Genomic DNA, 18,080 nt, shown 5'->3' with positions numbered 1-18,080 from the left:
AATTAATTGACATGGTAGGATCGTCCAAGATTTAAACTCGGATTGTAGGATTCAGAGTCCTGAGTGATAACCTTTACAGCATAGAACTCAATACTCTGTGACGGGTTCAGATTTTACTGTCCTTGGTTCACCGGAAAAACAGATCAAATATTTTCTGGCCAGAAACGGTATCAACTGGGCTACCCTACCACCATGCATCCACTTGGAAATCCACATATTTCCAACACGAATGAAGTGACGAGTGTGAACAAAATATGAAACATTGTCAGTTCTTTGTGGGGCAGCAAGTTTTCAATTAAAAAACGTACCAGGGACTCATAGTATGCATTTACCGTAGGCTAACCATTTGTGCGTAACAAGAGTGCTTATCGACTCCCACCCACTTGTTTCTTTCACGCACAAGTATTTTAAAGTTGACAGGGGAGGAGTGTGTCACTGCAAAATCATGGAAGGTCCTACCGAGATTTGAACTCGGATCGCAGGATTCAGAGTCCTGAGTGCTAACCATTACACCATAGAACCTCATACAGAGTAATTATTGTAGAGTTCCGATTTTCCTGTCCTTAGTACAGCGGATAAACAGCAGATTATGAGATTATTGGTTGGCCATGTGAATAATTCAGCACCAAAAAAAGGAAGGCGCTACCGAGATTTGAACTCGGATCACTGGATTCAAAGTCCAGAGTGCTAACCATTACACCATAGAACCATATTATAAATCCAAATGGAAATTGAAAAAAAAAAAAAATCTGCGTTTAATTTGCAACAGCGGACTGTCGTTCCTTCACGTGTTGCAAATACTTTCAACTGACAACAATATTTGGACAGCTATATTCTAGTTCCACGAGGCAAATTAATTGACATGGTAGGATCGTCCAAGATTTAAACTCGGATTGTAGGATTCAGAGTCCTGAGTGATAACCTTTACAGCATAGAACCCTGTACTCAATACTCTGTGACGGGTTCAGATTTTACTGTCCTTGGTTCACCGGAAAAAAGATCAAATATTTTCTGGCCAGAAACGGTATCAACTGGGCTACCCTACCATGCATCCACTTGGAAATCCACATATTTCCAACACGAATGAAGTGATGAGTGTGAACAAAATATGAAACATTGTCAGTTCTTTGTGGGGCAGCAAGTTTTCAATTAAAAAACGTACCAGGGACTCATAGTATGCATTTACCGTAGGCTAACCATTTGTGCGTAACAAGAGTGCTTATCGACTCCCACCCACTTGTTTCTTTCACGCACAACTATTTTAAAGTTGACAGGGGAGGAGTGTGTCACTGCAAAATCATGGAAGGTCCTACCGAGATTTGAACTCGGATCGCAGGATTCAGAGTCCTGAGTGCTAACCATTACACCATAGAACCTCATACAGAGTAATTATTGTAGAGTTCCAATTTTCCTGTCCTTAGTACAGCGGATAAACAGCAGATTATGAGATTATTGGTTGGCCATGTGAATAATTCAGCACAAAAAAACAGGAAGGTTCTACCGAGATTTGAACTCGGATCACTGGATTCAAAGTCCAGAGTGCTAACCATTACACCATAGAACCATATTATAAATCCAAATGGAAATTGAAAAAAAAATCTGCGTTTAATTTGCAACAGCGGACTGTCGTTCCTTCACGTGTTGCAAATACTTTCAACTGACAACAATATTTGGACAGCTATATTCTAGTTCCACGAGGCAAATTAATTGACATGGTAGGATCGTCCAAGATTTAAACTCGGATTGTAGGATTCAGAGTCCTGAGTGATAACCTTTACAGCATAGAACCCTGTACTCAATACTCTGTGACGGGTTCAGATTTTACTGTCCTTGGTTCACCGGAAAAACAGATCAAATATTTTCTGGCCAGAAACGGTATCAACTGGGCTACCCTACCATGCATCCACTAAATCCACATATTTCCAACACGAATGAAGTGATGAGTGTGAACAAAATATGAAACATTGTCAGTTCTTTGTGGGGCAGCAAGTTTTCAATTAAAAAACGTACCAGGGACTCATAGTATGCATTTACCGTAGGCTAACCATTTGTGCGTAACAAGAGTGCTTATCGACTCCCACCCACTTGTTTCTTTCACGCACAACTATTTTAAAGTTGACAGGGGAGGAGTGTGTCACTGCAAAATCATGGAAGGTCCTACCGAGATTTGAACTCGGATCGCAGGATTCAGAGTCCTGAGTGCTAACCATTACACCATAGAACCTCATACAGAGTAATTATTGTAGAGTTCCGATTTTCCTGTCCTTAGTACAGCGGATAAACAGCAGATTATGAGATTATTGGTTGGCCATGTGAATAATTCAGCACAAAAAAACAGGAAGGTTCTACCGAGATTTGAACTCGGATCACTGGATTCAAAGTCCAGAGTGCTAACCATTACACCATAGAACCATATTATAAGTCCAAATGGAAATTGAAAAAAAAAAAAATCTGCGTTTAATTTGCAACAGCGGACTGTCGTTCCTTCACGTGTTGCAAATACTTTCAACTGACAACAATATTTGGACAGCTATATTCTAGTTCCACGAGGCAAATTAATTGACATGGTAGGATCGTCCAAGATTTAAACTCGGATTGTAGGATTCAGAGTCCTGAGTGATAACCTTTACAGCATAGAACTCAATACTCTGTGACGGGTTCAGATTTTACTGTCCTTGGTTCACCGGAAAAACAGATCAAATATTTTCTGGCCAGAAACGGTATCAACTGGGCTACCCTACCATGCATCCACTTGGAAATCCACATATTTCCAACACGAATGAAGTGACGAGTGTGAACAAAATATGAAACATTGTCAGTTCTTTGTGGGGCAGCAAGTTTTCAATTAAAAAACGTACCAGGGACTCATAGTATGCATTTACCGTAGGCTAACCATTTGTGCGTAACAAGAGTGCTTATCGACTCCCACCCACTTGTTTCTTTCACGCACAACTATTTTAAAGTTGACAGGGGAGGAGTGTGTCATTGCAAAAGCAAGGTAAGTCCTACCGAGATTTGAACTCGGATCGCAGGATTCAGAGTCCTGAGTGCTAACCATTACACCATAGAACCCCTACAGAGTAATTATTGTAGAGTTCCAATTTTCCTGTCCTTAGTACACGGATAAACAGCAGATTATGAGATTATTGGTTGGCCATGTGAATAATTCAGCACAAAAAAACAGGAAGGTTCTACCGAGATTTGAACTCGGATCACTGGATTCAAAGTCCAGAGTGCTAAACATTACACCATAGAACCATATTCTAAATCCAAATGGAAATTGAAAAAAAAAAAAAAATCTGCGTTTAATTTGCAACAGCGGACTGTCGTTCCTTCACGTGTTGCAAATACTTTCAACTGACAACAATATTTGGACAGCTATATTCTAGTTCCACGAGGCAAATTAATTGACATGGTAGGATCGTCCAAGATTTAAACTCGGATTGTAGGATTCAGAGTCCTGAGTGATAACCTTTACAGCATAGAACCCTGTACTCAATACTCTGTGACGGGTTCAGATTTTACTGTCCTTGGTTCACCGGAAAAACAGATCAAATATTTTCTGGCCAGAAACGGTATCAACTGGGCTACCCTACCATGCATCCACTTGGAAATCCACATATTTCCAACACGAATGAAGTGACGAGTGTGAACAAAATATGAAACATTGTCAGTTCTTTGTGGGGCAGCAAGTTTTCAATTAAAAAACGTACCAGGGACTCATAGTATGCATTTACCGTAGGCTAACCATTTGTGCGTAACAAGAGTGCTTATCGACTCCCACCCACTTGTTTCTTTCACGCACAACTATTTTAAAGTTGACAGGGGAGGAGTGTGTCACTGCAAAATCATGGAAGGTCCTACCGAGATTTGAACTCGGATCGCAGGATTCAGAGTCCTGAGTGCTAACCATTACACCATAGAACCTCATACAGAGTAATTATTGTAGAGTTCCAATTTTCCTGTCCTTAGTACAGCGGATAAACAGCAGATTATGAGATTATTGGTTGGCCATGTGAATAATTCAGCACAAAAAAACAGGAAGGTTCTACCGAGATTTGAACTCGGATCACTGGATTCAAAGTCCAGAGTGCTAACCATTACACCATAGAACCATATTATAAGTCCAAATGGAAATTGAAAAAAAAAATCTGCGTTTAATTTGCAACAGCGGACTGTCGTTCCTTCACGTGTTGCAAATACTTTCAACTGACAACAATATTTGGACAGCTATATTCTAGTTCCACGAGGCAAATTAATTGACATGGTAGGATCGTCCAAGATTTAAACTCGGATTGTAGGATTCAGAGTCCTGAGTGATAACCTTTACAGCATAGAACCCTGTACTCAATACTCTGTGACGGGTTCAGATTTTACTGTCCTTGGTTCACCGGAAAAACAGATCAAATATTTTCTGGCCAGAAACGGTATCAACTGGGCTACCCTACCATGCATCCACTTGGAAATCCACATATTTCCAACACGAATGAAGTGATGAGTGTGAACAAAATATGAAACATTGTCAGTTCTTTGTGGGGCAGCAAGTTTTCAATTAAAAAACGTACCAGGGACTCATAGTATGCATTTACCGTAGGCTAACCATTTGTGCGTAACAAGAGTGCTTATCGACTCCCACCCACTTGTTTCTTTCACGCACAACTATTTTAAAGTTGACAGGGGAGAGAGTGTGTCACTGCAAAATCATGGAAGGTCCTACCGAGATTTGAACTCGGATCGCAGGATTCAGAGTCCTGAGTGCTAACCATTACACCATAGAACCCCATACAGAGTAATTATTGTAGAGTTCCGATTTTCCTGTCCTTAGTACAGCGGATAAACAGCAGATTATGAGATTATTGGTTGGCCATGTGAATAATTCAGCACAAAAAAACAGGAAGGTTCTACCGAGATTTGAACTCGGATCACTGGATTCAAAGTCCAGAGTGCTAACCATTACACCATAGAACCATATTCTAAATCCAAATGGAAATTGAAAAAAAAAAAAATCTGCGTTTAATTTGCAACAGCGGACTGTCGTTCCTTCACGTGTTGCAAATACTTTCAACTGACAACAATATTTGGACAGCTATATTCTAGTTCCACGAGGCAAATTAATTGACATGGTAGGATCGTCCAAGATTTAAACTCGGATTGTAGGATTCAGAGTCCTGAGTGATAACCTTTACAGCATAGAACTCAATACTCTGTGACGGGTTCAGATTTTACTGTCCTTGGTTCACCGGAAAAACAGATCAAATATTTTCTGGCCAGAAACGGTATCAACTGGGCTACCCTACCATGCATCCACTTGGAAATCCACATATTTCCAACACGAATGAAGTGACGAGTGTGAACAAAATATGAAACATTGTCAGTTCTTTGTGGGGCAGCAAGTTTTCAATAAAAAAAAATACAAGGGACTCATAGTATGCATTTACCGTAGGCTAACCATTTGTGCGTAACAAGAGTGCTTATCGACTCCCACCCACTTGTTTCTTTCACGCACAACTATTTTAAAGTTGACAGGGGAGGAGTGTGTCACTGCAAAATCAAGGTAGGTCCTACCGAGATTTGAACTCGGATCGCAGGATTCAGAGTCCTGAGTGCTAACCATTACACCATAGAACCCCATACAGAGTAATTATTGTAGAGTTCCAATTTTCCTGTCCTTAGTACACCGGATAAACAGCAGATTATGAGATTATTGGTTGGCCATGTGAATAATTCAGCACAAAAAAACAGGAAGGTTCTACCGAGATTTGAACTCGGATCACTGGATTCAAAGTCCAGAGTGCTAAACATTACACCATAGAACCATATTCTAAATCCAAATGGAAATTGAAAAAAAAAAAAAATCTGCGTTTAATTTGCAACAGCGGACTGTCGTTCCTTCACGTGTTGCAAATACTTTCAACTGACAACAATATTTGGACAGCTATATTCTAGTTCCACGAGGCAAATTAATTGACATGGTAGGATCGTCCAAGATTTAAACTCGGATTGTAGGATTCAGAGTCCTGAGTGATAACCTTTACAGCATAGAACCCTGTACAATACTCTGTGACGGGTTCAGATTTTACTGTCCTTGGTTCACCGGAAAAACAGATCAAATATTTTCTGGCCAGAAACGGTATCAACTGGGCTACCCTACCATGCATCCACTTGGAAATCCACATATTTCCAACACGAATGAAGTGACGAGTGTGAACAAAATATGAAACATTGTCAGTTCTTTGTGGGGCAGCAAGTTTTCAATTAAAAAACGTACCAGGGACTCATAGTATGCATTTACCGTAGGCTAACCATTTGTGCGTAACAAGAGTGCTTATCGACTCCCACCCACTTGTTTCTTTCACGCACAACTATTTTAAAGTTGACAGGGGAGGAGTGTGTCACTGCAAAATCATGGAAGGTCCTACCGAGATTTGAACTGGATCGCAGGATTCAGAGTCCTGAGTGCTAACCATTACACCATAGAACCTCATACAGAGTAATTATTGTAGAGTTCCGATTTTCCTGTCCTTAGTACAGCGGATAAACAGCAGATTATGAGATTATTGGTTGGCCATGTGAATAATTCAGCACAAAAAAACAGGAAGGTTCTACCGAGATTTGAACTCGGATCACTGGATTCAAAGTCCAGAGTGCTAACCATTACACCATAGAACCATATTATAAATCCAAATGGAAATTGAAAAAAAAAATCTGCTTTAATTTGCAACAGCGGACTGTCGTTCCTTCACGTGTTGCAAATACTTTCAACTGACAACAATATTTGGACAGCTATATTCTAGTTCCACGAGGCAAATTAATTGACATGGTAGGATCCCAAGATTTAAACTCGGATTGTAGGATTCAGAGTCCTGAGTGATAACCTTTACAGCATAGAACCCCTTACAGAGTAATAAGTGTAGAGTTCCAATTTTCCTGTCATTTTTACACCGGATAAACAGCAGATTATGAGATTATTGGTTGGCCATGTGAATAATTCAGCACAAAAAAACAGGAAGGTTCTACCGAGATTTGAACTCGGATCACTGGATTCAAAGTCCAGAGTGCTAAACATTACACCATAGAACCATATTCTAAATCCAAATGGAAATTGAAAAAAAAAATCTGCGTTTAATTTGCAACAGCGGACTGTCGTTCCTTCACGTGTTGCAAATACTTTCAACTGACAACAATATTTGGACAGCTATATTCTAGTTCCACGAGGCAAATTAATTGACATGGTAGGATCGTCCAAGATTTAAACTCGGATTGTAGGATTCAGAGTCCTGAGTGATAACCTTTACAGCATAGAACCCTGTACTCAATACTCTGTGACGGGTTCAGATTTTACTGTCCTTGGTTCACCGGAAAAACAGATCAAATATTTTCTGGCCAGAAACGGTATCAACTGGGCTACCCTACCATGCATCCACTTGGAAATCCACATATTTCCAACACGAATGAAGTGACGAGTGTGAACAAAATATGAAACATTGTCAGTTCTTTGTGGGGCAGCAAGTTTTCAATTAAAAAACGTACCAGGGACTCATAGTATGCATTTACCGTAGGCTAACCATTTGTGCGTAACAAGAGTGCTTATCGACTCCCACCCACTTGTTTCTTTCACGCACAACTATTTTAAAGTTGACAGGGGAGGAGTGTGTCACTGCAAAATCATGGAAGGTCCTACCGAGATTTGAACTCGGATCGCAGGATTCAGAGTCCTGAGTGCTAACCATTACACCATAGAACCCCTTACAGAGTAATTATTGTAGAGTTCCAATTTTCCTGTCCTTAGTACAGCGGATAAACAGCAGATTATGAGATTATTGGTTGGCCATGTGAATAATTCAGCACAAAAAAACAGGAAGGTTCTACCGAGATTTGAACTCGGATCACTGGATTCAAAGTCCAGAGTGCTAACCATTACACCATAGAACCATATTATAAATCCAAATGGAAATTGAAAAAAAAAAAATCTGCGTTTAATTTGCAACAGCGGACTGTCGTTCCTTCACGTGTTGCAAATACTTTCAACTGACAACAATATTTGGACAGCTATATTCTAGTTCCACGAGGCAAATTAATTGACATGGTAGGATCGTCCAAGATTTAAACTCGGATTGTAGGATTCAGAGTCCTGAGTGATAACCTTTACAGCATAGAACCCTCAATACTCTGTGACGGGTTCAGATTTTACTGTCCTTGGTTCACCGGAAAAACAGATCAAATATTTTCTGGCCAGAAACGGTATCAACTGGGCTACCCTACCATGCATCCACTTGGAAATCCACATATTTCCAACACGAATGAAGTGACGAGTGTGAACAAAATATGAAACATTGTCAGTTCTTTGTGGGGCAGCAAGTTTTCAATTAAAAAACGTACCAGGGACTCATAGTATGCATTTACCGTAGGCTAACCATTTGTGCGTAACAAGAGTGCTTATCGACTCCCACCCACTTGTTTCTTTCACGCACAACTATTTTAAAGTTGACAGGGGAGGAGTGTGTCACTGCAAAATCATGGAAGGTCCTACCGAGATTTGAACTCGGATCGCAGGATTCAGAGTCCTGAGTGCTAACCATTACACCATAGAACCTCATACAGAGTAATTATTGTAGAGTTCCGATTTTCCTGTCCTTAGTACAGCGGATAAACAGCAGATTATGAGATTATTGGTTGGCCATGTGAATAATTCAGCACAAAAAAACAGGAAGGTTCTACCGAGATTTGAACTCGGATCACTGGATTCAAAGTCCAGAGTGCTAACCATTACACCATAGAACCATATTATAAGTCCAAATGGAAATTGAAAAAAAAATCTGCGTTTAATTTGCAACAGCGGACTGTCGTTCCTTCACGTGTTGCAAATACTTTCAACTGACAACAATATTTGGACAGCTATATTCTAGTTCCACGAGGCAAATTAATTGACATGGTAGGATCGTCCAAGATTTAAACTCGGATTGTAGGATTCAGAGTCCTGAGTGATAACCTTTACAGCATAGAACTCAATACTCTGTGACGGGTTCAGATTTTACTGTCCTTGGTTCACCGGAAAAAAATATCAAATATTTTCTGGCCAGAAACGGTATCAACTGGGCTACCCTACCATGCATCCACTTGGAAATCCACATATTTCCAACACGAATGAAGTGACGAGTGTGAACAAAATATGAAACATTGTCAGTTCTTTGTGGGGCAGCAAGTTTTCAATTAAAAACGTACCAGGGACTCATAGTATGCATTTACCGTAGGCTAACCATTTGTGCGTAACAAGAGTGCTTATCGACTCCCACCCACTTGTTTCTTTCACGCACAACTATTTTAAAGTTGACAGGGGAGGAGTGTGTCACTGCAAAATCAAGGTAGGTCCTACCGAGATTTGAACTCGGATCGCAGGATTCAGAGTCCTGAGTGCTAACCATTACACCATAGAACCCCATACAGAGTAATTATTGTAGAGTTCCAATTTTCCTGTCCTTAGTACACCGGATAAACAGCAGATTATGAGATTATTGGTTGGCCATGTGAATAATTCAGCACAAAAAAACAGGAAGGTTCTACCGAGATTTGAACTCGGATCACTGGATTCAAAGTCCAGAGTGCTAAACATTACACCATAGAACCATATTCTAAATCCAAATGGAAATTGAAAAAAAAATCTGCGTTTAATTTGCAACAGCGGACTGTCGTTCCTTCACGTGTTGCAAATACTTTCAACTGACAACAATATTTGGACAGCTATATTCTAGTTCCACGAGGCAAATTAATTGACATGGTAGGATCGTCCAAGATTTAAACTCGGATTGTAGGATTCAGAGTCCTGAGTGATAACCTTTACAGCATAGAACCCTGTACAATACTCTGTGACGGGTTCAGATTTTACTGTCCTTGGTTCACCGGAAAAAAGATCAAATATTTTCTGGCCAGAAACGGTATCAACTGGGCTACCCTACCATGCATCCACTTGGAAATCCACATATTTCCAACACGAATGAAGTGACGAGTGTGAACAAAATATGAAACATTGTCAGTTCTTTGTGGGGCAGCAAGTTTTCAATTAAAAAACGTACCAGGGACTCATAGTATGCATTTACCGTAGGCTAACCATTTGTGCGTAACAAGAGTGCTTATCGACTCCCACCCACTTGTTTCTTTCACGCACAACTATTTTAAAGTTGACAGGGGAGGAGTGTGTCACTGCAAAATCATGGAAGGTCCTACCGAGATTTGAACTCGGATCGCAGGATTCAGAGTCCTGAGTGCTAACCATTACACCATAGAACCTCATACAGAGTAATTATTGTAGAGTTCCGATTTTCCTGTCCTTAGTACAGCGGATAAACAGCAGATTATGAGATTATTGGTTGGCCATGTGAATAATTCAGCACAAAAAAACAGGAAGGTTCTACCGAGATTTGAACTCGGATCACTGGATTCAGAGAGTGCTAACCATTACACCATAGAACCATATTATAAGTCCAAATGGAAATTGAAAAAAAAAATCTGCGTTTAATTTGCAACAGCGGACTGTCGTTCCTTCACGTGTTGCAAATACTTTCAACTGACAACAATATTTGGACAGCTATATTCTAGTTCCACGAGGCAAATTAATTGACATGGTAGGATTGTACAAGATTTAAACTCGGATTGTAGGATTCAGAGTCCTGAGTGCTAACCATTACACCATAGAACCCCTTACAGAGTAATACGTGTAGAGTTCCAATTTTCTTGTCCTTAGTACACCGGATAAACAGCAGATTATGAGATTATTGGTTGGCCATGTGAATAATTCAGCACAAAAAAACAGGAAGGTTCTACCGAGATTTGAACTCGGATCACTGGATTCAAAGTCCAGAGTGCTAAACATTACACCATAGAACCATATTCTAAATCCAAATGGAAATTGAAAAAAAAAAATCTGCGTTTAATTTGCAACAGCGGACTGTCGTTCCTTCACGTGTTGCAAATACTTTCAACTGACAACAATATTTGGACAGCTATATTCTAGTTCCACGAGGCAAATTAATTGACATGGTAGGATCGTCCAAGATTTAAACTCGGATTGTAGGATTCAGAGTCCTGAGTGATAACCTTTACAGCATAGAACCCTGTACTCAATACTCTGTGACGGGTTCAGATTTTACTGTCCTTGGTTCACCGGAAAAACAGATCAAATATTTTCTGGCCAGAAACGGTATCAACTGGGCTACCCTACCATGCATCCACTTGGAAATCCACATATTTCCAACACGAATGAAGTGACGAGTGTGAACAAAATATGAAACATTGTCAGTTCTTTGTGGGGCAGCAAGTTTTCAATTAAAAAACGTACCAGGGACTCATAGTATGCATTTACCGTAGGCTAACCATTTGTGCGTAACAAGAGTGCTTATCGACTCCCACCCACTTGTTTCTTTCACGCACAACTATTTTAAAGTTGACAGGGGAGGAGTGTGTCACTGCAAAATCATGGAAGGTCCTACCGAGATTTGAACTCGGATCGCAGGATTCAGAGTCCTGAGTGCTAACCATTACACCATAGAACCTCATACAGAGTAATTATTGTAGAGTTCCAATTTTCCTGTCCTTAGTACAGCGGATAAACAGCAGATTATGAGATTATTGGTTGGCCATGTGAATAATTCAGCACAAAAAAACAGGAAGGTTCTACCGAGATTTGAACTCGGATCACTGGATTCAAAGTCCAGAGTGCTAACCATTACACCATAGAACCATATTATAAATCCAAATGGAAATTGAAAAAAAAAATCTGCGTTTAATTTGCAACAGCGGACTGTCGTTCCTTCACGTGTTGCAAATACTTTCAACTGACAACAATATTTGGACAGCTATATTCTAGTTCCACGAGGCAAATTAATTGACATGGTAGGATCGTCCAAGATTTAAACTCGGATTGTAGGATTCAGAGTCCTGAGTGATAACCTTTACAGCATAGAACCCTCAATACTCTGTGACGGGTTCAGATTTTACTGTCCTTGGTTCACCGGAAAAAAGATCAAATATTTTCTGGCCAGAAACGGTATCAACTGGGCTACCCTACCATGCATCCACTTGGAAATCCACATATTTCCAACACGAATGAAGTGACGAGTGTGAACAAAATATGAAACATTGTCAGTTCTTTGTGGGGCAGCAAGTTTTCAATTAAAAAACGTACCAGGGACTCATAGTATGCATTTACCGTAGGCTAACCATTTGTGCGTAACAAGAGTGCTTATCGACTCCCACCCACTTGTTTCTTTCACGCACAACTATTTTAAAGTTGACAGGGGAGGAGTGTGTCACTGCAAAATCATGGAAGGTCCTACCGAGATTTGAACTCGGATCGCAGGATTCAGAGTCCTGAGTGCTAACCATTACACCATAGAACCTCATACAGAGTAATTATTGTAGAGTTCCGATTTTCCTGTCCTTAGTACAGCGGATAAACAGCAGATTATGAGATTATTGGTTGGCCATGTGAATAATTCAGCACAAAAAAACAGGAAGGTTCTACCGAGATTTGAACTCGGATCACTGGATTCAAAGTCCAGAGTGCTAAACCATTACACCATAGAACCATATTATAAATCCAAATGGAAATTGAAAAAAAAATCTGCGTTTAATTTGCAACAGCGGACTGTCGTTCCTTCACGTGTTGCAAATACTTTCAACTGACAACAATATTTGGACAGCTATATTCTAGTTCCACGAGGCAAATTAATTGACATGGTAGGATCGTCCAAGATTTAAACTCGGATTGTAGGATTCAGAGTCCTGAGTGATAACCTTTACAGCATAGAACTCAATACTCTGTGACGGGTTCAGATTTTACTGTCCTTGGTTCACCGGAAAAAAAAATCAAATATTTTCTGGCCAGAAACGGTATCAACTGGGCTACCCTACCATGCATCCACTTGGAAATCCACATATTTCCAACACGAATGAAGTGACGAGTGTGAACAAAATATGAAACATTGTCAGTTCTTTGTGGGGCAGCAAGTTTTCAATTAAAAAACGTACCAGGGACTCATAGTATGCATTTACCGTAGGCTAACCATTTGTGCGTAACAAGAGTGCTTATCGACTCCCACCCACTTGTTTCTTTCACGCACAACTATTTTAAAGTTGACAGGGGAGGAGTGTGTCACTGCAAAATCATGGAAGGTCCTACCGAGATTTGAACTCGGATCGCAGGATTCAGAGTCCTGAGTGCTAACCATTACACCATAGAACCCCTTACAGAGTAATTATTGTAGAGTTCCAATTTTCCTGTCCTTAGTACACCGGATAAACAGCAGATTATGAGATTATTGGTTGGCCATGTGAATAATTCAGCACAAAAAAACAGGAAGGTTCTACCGAGATTTGAACTCGGATCACTGGATTCAAAGTCCAGAGTGCTAACCATTACACCATAGAACCATATTATAAGTCCAAATGGAAATTGAAAAAAAAAATCTGCGTTTAATTTGCAACAGCGGACTGTCGTTCCTTCACGTGTTGCAAATACTTTCAACTGACAACAATATTTGGACAGCTATATTCTAGTTCCACGAGGCAAATTAATTGACATGGTAGGATCGTCCAAGATTTAAACTCGGATTGTAGGATTCAGAGTCCTGAGTGATAACCTTTACAGCATAGAACCCTCAATACTCTGTGACGGGTTCAGATTTTACTGTCCTTGGTTCACCGGAAAAACAGATCAAATATTTTCTGGCCAGAAACGGTATCAACTGGGCTACCCTACCATGCATCCACTTGGAAATCCACATATTTCCAACACGAATGAAGTGACGAGTGTGAACAAAATATGAAACATTGTCAGTTCTTTGTGGGGCAGCAAGTTTTCAATTAAAAAACGTACCAGGGACTCATAGTATGCATTTACCGTAGGCTAACCATTTGTGCGTAACAAGAGTGCTTATCGACTCCCACCCACTTGTTTCTTTCACGCACAACTATTTTAAAGTTGACAGGGGAGGAGTGTGTCACTGCAAAATCATGGAAGGTCCTACCGAGATTTGAACTCGGATCGCAGGATTCAGAGTCCTGAGTGCTAACCATTACACCATAGAACCTCATACAGAGTAATTATTGTAGAGTTCCGATTTTCCTGTCCTTAGTACAGCGGATAAACAGCAGATTATGAGATTATTGGTTGGCCATGTGAATAATTCAGCACAAAAAAACAGGAAGGTTCTACCGAGATTTGAACTCGGATCACTGGATTCAAAGTCCAGAGTGCTAACCATTACACCATAGAACCATATTATAAGTCCAAATGGAAATTGAAAAAAAAAAAATCTGCGTTTAATTTGCAACAGCGGACTGTCGTTCCTTCACGTGTTGCAAATACTTTCAACTGACAACAATATTTGGACAGCTATATTCTAGTTCCACGAGGCAAATTAATTGACATGGTAGGATCGTCCAAGATTTAAACTCGGATTGTAGGATTCAGAGTCCTGAGTGATAACCTTTACAGCATAGAACTCAATACTCTGTGACGGGTTCAGATTTTACTGTCCTTGGTTCACCGGAAAAAAAGATCAAATATTTTCTGGCCAGAAACGGTATCAACTGGGCTACCCTACCATGCATCCACTTGGAAATCCACATATTTCCAACACGAATGAAGTGACGAGTGTGAACAAAATATGAAACATTGTCAGTTCTTTGTGGGGCAGCAAGTTTTCAATTAAAAAACGTACCAGGGACTCATAGTATGCATTTACCGTAGGCTAACCATTTGTGCGTAACAAGAGTGCTTATCGACTCCCACCCACTTGTTTCTTTCACGCACAACTATTTTAAAGTTGACAGGGGAGGAGTGTGTCACTGCAAAATCATGGAAGGTCCTACCGAGATTTGAACTCGGATCGCAGGATTCAGAGTCCTGAGTGCTAACCATTACACCATAGAACCCATTACAGAGTAATATGTGTAGAGTTCCAATTTTCTTGTCCTTAGTACACCGGATAAACAGCAGATTATGAGATTATTGGTTGGCCATGTGAATAATTCAGCACAAAAAAACAGGAAGGTTCTACCGAGATTTGAACTCGGATCACTGGATTCAAAGTCCAGAGTGCTAACCATTACACCATAGAACCATATTATAAATCCAAATGGAAATTGAAAAAAAAAATTCTGCGTTTAATTTGCAACAGCGGACTGTCGTTCCTTCACGTGTTGCAAATACTTTCAACTGACAACAATATTTGGACAGCTATATTCTAGTTCCACGAGGCAAATTAATTGACATGGTAGGATCGTCCAAGATTTAAACTCGGATTGTAGGATTCAGAGTCCTGAGTGATAACCTTTACAGCATAGAACCCTCAATACTCTGTGACGGGTTCAGATTTTACTGTCCTTGGTTCACCGGAAAAAAAGATCAAATATTTTCTGGCCAGAAACGGTATCAACTGGGCTACCCTACCACCATGCATCCACTTGGAAATCCACATATTTCCAACACGAATGAAGTGATGAGTGTGAACAAAATATGAAACATTGTCAGTTCTTTGTGGGGCAGCAAGTTTTCAATTAAAAAACGTACCAGGGACTCATAGTATGCATTTACCGTAGGCTAACCATTTGTGCGTAACAAGAGTGCTTATCGACTCCCACCCACTTGTTTCTTTCACGCACAACTATTTTAAAGTTGACAGGGGAGGAGTGTGTCACTGCAAAATCATGGAAGGTCCTACCGAGATTTGAACTCGGATCGCAGGATTCAGAGTCCTGAGTGCTAACCATTACACCATAGAACCTCATACAGAGTAATTATTGTAGAGTTCCGATTTTCCTGTCCTTAGTACAGCGGATAAACAGCAGATTATGAGATTATTGGTTGGCCATGTGAATAATTCAGCACAAAAAAACAGGAAGGTTCTACCGAGATTTGAACTCGGATCACTGGATTCAAAGTCCAGAGTGCTAAACATTACACCATAGAACCATATTCTAAATCCAAATGGAAATTGAAAAAAAAAAAAAAATGCGTTTAATTTGCAACAGCGGACTGTCGTTCCTTCACGTGTTGCAAATACTTTCAACTGACAACAATATTTGGACAGCTATATTCTAGTTCCACGAGGCAAATTAATTGACATGGTAGGATCGTCCAAGATTTAAACTCGGATTGTAGGATTCAGAGTCCTGAGTGATAACCTTTACAGCATAGAACTCAATACTCTGTGACGGGTTCAGATTTTACTGTCCTTGGTTCACCGGAAAAAAATATCAAATATTTTCTGGCCAGAAACGGTATCAACTGGGCTACCCTACCATGCATCCACTTGGAAATCCACATATTTCCAACACGAATGAAGTGACGAGTGTGAACAAAATATGAAACATTGTCAGTTCTTTGTGGGGCAGCAAGTTTTCAATTAAAAAACGTACCAGGGACTCATAGTATGCATTTACCGTAGGCTAACCATTTGTGCTTATCGACTCCCACCCACTTGTTTCTTTCACGCACAACTATTTTAAAGTTGACAGGGGAGGAGTGTGTCACTGCAAAATCATGGAAGGTCCTACCGAGATTTGAACTCGGATCGCAGGATTCAGAGTCCTGAGTGCTAACCATTACACCATAGAACCTCATACAGAGTAATTATTGTAGAGTTCCGATTTTCCTGTCCTTAGTACAGCGGATAAACAGCAGATTATGAGATTATTGGTTGGCCATGTGAATAATTCAGCACAAAAAAACAGGAAGGTTCTACCGAGATTTGAACTCGGATCACTGGATTCAAAGTCCAGAGTGCTAACCATTACACCATAGAACCATATTATAAGTCCAAATGGAAATTGAAAAAAAAAAAAAAATCTGCGTTTAATTTGCAACAGCGGACTGTCGTTCCTTCACGTGTTGCAAATACTTTCAACTGACAACAATATTTGGACAGCTATATTCTAGTTCCACGAGGCAAATTAATTGACATGGTAGGATCGTCCAAGATTTAAACTCGGATTGTAGGATTCAGAGTCCTGAGTGATAACCTTTACAGCATAGAACTCAATACTCTGTGACGGGTTCAGATTTTACTGTCCTTGGTTCACCGGAAAAAAATATCAAATATTTTCTGGCCAGAAACGGTATCAACTGGGCTACCCTACCATGCATCCACTTGGAAATCCACATATTTCCAACACGAATGAAGTGACGAGTGTGAACAAAATATGAAACATTGTCAGTTCTTTGTGGGGCAGCAAGTTTTCAATTAAAAAACGTACCAGGGACTCATAGTATGCATTTACCGTAGGCTAACCATTTGCGTAACAAGAGTGCTTATCGACTCCCACCCACTTGTTTCTTTCACGCACAACTATTTTAAAGTTGACAGGGGAGGAGTGTGTCACTGCAAAATCATGGAAGGTCCTACCGAGATTTGAACTCGGATCGCAGGATTCAGAGTCCTGAGTGCTAACCATTACACCATAGAACCCCTTACAGAGTAATAAGTGTAGAGTTCCAATTTTCCTGTCCTTAGTACACCGGATAAACAGCAGATTATGAGATTATTGGTTGGCCATGTGAATAATTCAGCACAAAAAAACAGGAAGGTTCTACCGAGATTTGAACTCGGATCACTGGATTCAAAGTCCAGAGTGCTAAACATTACACCATAGAACCATATTCTAAATCCAAATGGAAATTGAAAAAAAAAAATCTGCGTTTAATTTGCAACAGCGGACTGTCGTTCCTTCACGTGTTGCAAATACTTTCAACTGACAACAATATTTGGACAGCTATATTCTAGTTCCACGAGGCAAATTAATTGACATGGTAGGATCGTCCAAGATTTAAACTCGGATTGTAGGATTCAGAGTCCTGAGTGATAACCTTTACAGCATAGAACTCAATACTCTGTGACGGGTTCAGATTTTACTGTCCTTGGTTCACCGGAAAAAAGATCAAATATTTTCTGGCCAGAAACGGTATCAACTGGGCTACCCTACCATGCATCCACTTGGAAATCCACATATTTCCAACACGAATGAAGTGACGAGTGTGAACAAAATATGAAACATTGTCAGTTCTTTGTGGGGCAGCAAGTTTT

The 18,080-nt window shown here is 40.2% G+C and overlaps 40 non-coding genes across 40 annotated transcripts; all 40 read right to left on the bottom strand.

Annotated features, from left to right (window-relative positions):
• Positions 1–450: 450 nt before the first annotated feature.
• Positions 451–522, bottom strand: trnaq-cug. The gene has a single exon. It is a non-coding gene; the product is annotated as a tRNA-Gln (tRNA).
• A 115-nt stretch (positions 523–637) lies between these two features.
• Positions 638–709, bottom strand: trnaq-uug. Its single transcript has one exon. It is a non-coding gene; the product is annotated as a tRNA-Gln (tRNA).
• Positions 710–1,304: 595 nt separating this feature from the next.
• trnaq-cug lies at positions 1,305–1,376 on the bottom strand. Its single transcript has one exon. It is a non-coding gene; the product is annotated as a tRNA-Gln (tRNA).
• Positions 1,377–1,492: 116 nt separating this feature from the next.
• Positions 1,493–1,564, bottom strand: trnaq-uug. Its single transcript has one exon. It is a non-coding gene; the product is annotated as a tRNA-Gln (tRNA).
• Positions 1,565–2,152: 588 nt separating this feature from the next.
• On the bottom strand, positions 2,153–2,224 carry trnaq-cug. Its single transcript has one exon. It is a non-coding gene; the product is annotated as a tRNA-Gln (tRNA).
• A 116-nt stretch (positions 2,225–2,340) lies between these two features.
• On the bottom strand, positions 2,341–2,412 carry trnaq-uug. The gene has a single exon. It is a non-coding gene; the product is annotated as a tRNA-Gln (tRNA).
• A 588-nt stretch (positions 2,413–3,000) lies between these two features.
• On the bottom strand, positions 3,001–3,072 carry trnaq-cug. The gene has a single exon. It is a non-coding gene; the product is annotated as a tRNA-Gln (tRNA).
• A 114-nt stretch (positions 3,073–3,186) lies between these two features.
• Positions 3,187–3,258, bottom strand: trnaq-uug. The gene has a single exon. It is a non-coding gene; the product is annotated as a tRNA-Gln (tRNA).
• A 597-nt stretch (positions 3,259–3,855) lies between these two features.
• trnaq-cug lies at positions 3,856–3,927 on the bottom strand. The gene has a single exon. It is a non-coding gene; the product is annotated as a tRNA-Gln (tRNA).
• Positions 3,928–4,043: 116 nt separating this feature from the next.
• trnaq-uug lies at positions 4,044–4,115 on the bottom strand. Its single transcript has one exon. It is a non-coding gene; the product is annotated as a tRNA-Gln (tRNA).
• Positions 4,116–4,708: 593 nt separating this feature from the next.
• On the bottom strand, positions 4,709–4,780 carry trnaq-cug. Its single transcript has one exon. It is a non-coding gene; the product is annotated as a tRNA-Gln (tRNA).
• Positions 4,781–4,896: 116 nt separating this feature from the next.
• Positions 4,897–4,968, bottom strand: trnaq-uug. Its single transcript has one exon. It is a non-coding gene; the product is annotated as a tRNA-Gln (tRNA).
• Positions 4,969–5,556: 588 nt separating this feature from the next.
• trnaq-cug lies at positions 5,557–5,628 on the bottom strand. The gene has a single exon. It is a non-coding gene; the product is annotated as a tRNA-Gln (tRNA).
• Positions 5,629–5,744: 116 nt separating this feature from the next.
• Positions 5,745–5,816, bottom strand: trnaq-uug. Its single transcript has one exon. It is a non-coding gene; the product is annotated as a tRNA-Gln (tRNA).
• A 781-nt stretch (positions 5,817–6,597) lies between these two features.
• trnaq-uug lies at positions 6,598–6,669 on the bottom strand. Its single transcript has one exon. It is a non-coding gene; the product is annotated as a tRNA-Gln (tRNA).
• A 339-nt stretch (positions 6,670–7,008) lies between these two features.
• trnaq-uug lies at positions 7,009–7,080 on the bottom strand. The gene has a single exon. It is a non-coding gene; the product is annotated as a tRNA-Gln (tRNA).
• Positions 7,081–7,672: 592 nt separating this feature from the next.
• trnaq-cug lies at positions 7,673–7,744 on the bottom strand. The gene has a single exon. It is a non-coding gene; the product is annotated as a tRNA-Gln (tRNA).
• Positions 7,745–7,860: 116 nt separating this feature from the next.
• Positions 7,861–7,932, bottom strand: trnaq-uug. Its single transcript has one exon. It is a non-coding gene; the product is annotated as a tRNA-Gln (tRNA).
• A 589-nt stretch (positions 7,933–8,521) lies between these two features.
• On the bottom strand, positions 8,522–8,593 carry trnaq-cug. Its single transcript has one exon. It is a non-coding gene; the product is annotated as a tRNA-Gln (tRNA).
• A 116-nt stretch (positions 8,594–8,709) lies between these two features.
• Positions 8,710–8,781, bottom strand: trnaq-uug. The gene has a single exon. It is a non-coding gene; the product is annotated as a tRNA-Gln (tRNA).
• Positions 8,782–9,364: 583 nt separating this feature from the next.
• On the bottom strand, positions 9,365–9,436 carry trnaq-cug. Its single transcript has one exon. It is a non-coding gene; the product is annotated as a tRNA-Gln (tRNA).
• Positions 9,437–9,552: 116 nt separating this feature from the next.
• trnaq-uug lies at positions 9,553–9,624 on the bottom strand. Its single transcript has one exon. It is a non-coding gene; the product is annotated as a tRNA-Gln (tRNA).
• A 588-nt stretch (positions 9,625–10,212) lies between these two features.
• trnaq-cug lies at positions 10,213–10,284 on the bottom strand. The gene has a single exon. It is a non-coding gene; the product is annotated as a tRNA-Gln (tRNA).
• A 525-nt stretch (positions 10,285–10,809) lies between these two features.
• trnaq-uug lies at positions 10,810–10,881 on the bottom strand. Its single transcript has one exon. It is a non-coding gene; the product is annotated as a tRNA-Gln (tRNA).
• Positions 10,882–11,474: 593 nt separating this feature from the next.
• Positions 11,475–11,546, bottom strand: trnaq-cug. Its single transcript has one exon. It is a non-coding gene; the product is annotated as a tRNA-Gln (tRNA).
• A 116-nt stretch (positions 11,547–11,662) lies between these two features.
• On the bottom strand, positions 11,663–11,734 carry trnaq-uug. The gene has a single exon. It is a non-coding gene; the product is annotated as a tRNA-Gln (tRNA).
• Positions 11,735–12,320: 586 nt separating this feature from the next.
• trnaq-cug lies at positions 12,321–12,392 on the bottom strand. Its single transcript has one exon. It is a non-coding gene; the product is annotated as a tRNA-Gln (tRNA).
• A 116-nt stretch (positions 12,393–12,508) lies between these two features.
• trnaq-uug lies at positions 12,509–12,581 on the bottom strand. Its single transcript has one exon. It is a non-coding gene; the product is annotated as a tRNA-Gln (tRNA).
• Positions 12,582–13,165: 584 nt separating this feature from the next.
• On the bottom strand, positions 13,166–13,237 carry trnaq-cug. Its single transcript has one exon. It is a non-coding gene; the product is annotated as a tRNA-Gln (tRNA).
• Positions 13,238–13,353: 116 nt separating this feature from the next.
• trnaq-uug lies at positions 13,354–13,425 on the bottom strand. Its single transcript has one exon. It is a non-coding gene; the product is annotated as a tRNA-Gln (tRNA).
• Positions 13,426–14,012: 587 nt separating this feature from the next.
• trnaq-cug lies at positions 14,013–14,084 on the bottom strand. Its single transcript has one exon. It is a non-coding gene; the product is annotated as a tRNA-Gln (tRNA).
• Positions 14,085–14,200: 116 nt separating this feature from the next.
• On the bottom strand, positions 14,201–14,272 carry trnaq-uug. The gene has a single exon. It is a non-coding gene; the product is annotated as a tRNA-Gln (tRNA).
• Positions 14,273–14,859: 587 nt separating this feature from the next.
• trnaq-cug lies at positions 14,860–14,931 on the bottom strand. Its single transcript has one exon. It is a non-coding gene; the product is annotated as a tRNA-Gln (tRNA).
• A 116-nt stretch (positions 14,932–15,047) lies between these two features.
• trnaq-uug lies at positions 15,048–15,119 on the bottom strand. Its single transcript has one exon. It is a non-coding gene; the product is annotated as a tRNA-Gln (tRNA).
• A 591-nt stretch (positions 15,120–15,710) lies between these two features.
• Positions 15,711–15,782, bottom strand: trnaq-cug. The gene has a single exon. It is a non-coding gene; the product is annotated as a tRNA-Gln (tRNA).
• A 116-nt stretch (positions 15,783–15,898) lies between these two features.
• Positions 15,899–15,970, bottom strand: trnaq-uug. Its single transcript has one exon. It is a non-coding gene; the product is annotated as a tRNA-Gln (tRNA).
• Positions 15,971–16,545: 575 nt separating this feature from the next.
• trnaq-cug lies at positions 16,546–16,617 on the bottom strand. The gene has a single exon. It is a non-coding gene; the product is annotated as a tRNA-Gln (tRNA).
• A 116-nt stretch (positions 16,618–16,733) lies between these two features.
• Positions 16,734–16,805, bottom strand: trnaq-uug. Its single transcript has one exon. It is a non-coding gene; the product is annotated as a tRNA-Gln (tRNA).
• A 588-nt stretch (positions 16,806–17,393) lies between these two features.
• trnaq-cug lies at positions 17,394–17,465 on the bottom strand. The gene has a single exon. It is a non-coding gene; the product is annotated as a tRNA-Gln (tRNA).
• Positions 17,466–17,581: 116 nt separating this feature from the next.
• Positions 17,582–17,653, bottom strand: trnaq-uug. Its single transcript has one exon. It is a non-coding gene; the product is annotated as a tRNA-Gln (tRNA).
• Positions 17,654–18,080: the final 427 nt, after the last annotated feature.

Source organism: Oncorhynchus gorbuscha, unplaced genomic scaffold (genome assembly GCF_021184085.1).
Source record: "Oncorhynchus gorbuscha isolate QuinsamMale2020 ecotype Even-year unplaced genomic scaffold, OgorEven_v1.0 Un_scaffold_1624, whole genome shotgun sequence".
Taxonomy (NCBI): Eukaryota; Metazoa; Chordata; class Actinopteri; order Salmoniformes; family Salmonidae; genus Oncorhynchus; species Oncorhynchus gorbuscha.
This window is presented reverse-complemented; position numbering and strand designations above follow the sequence as displayed.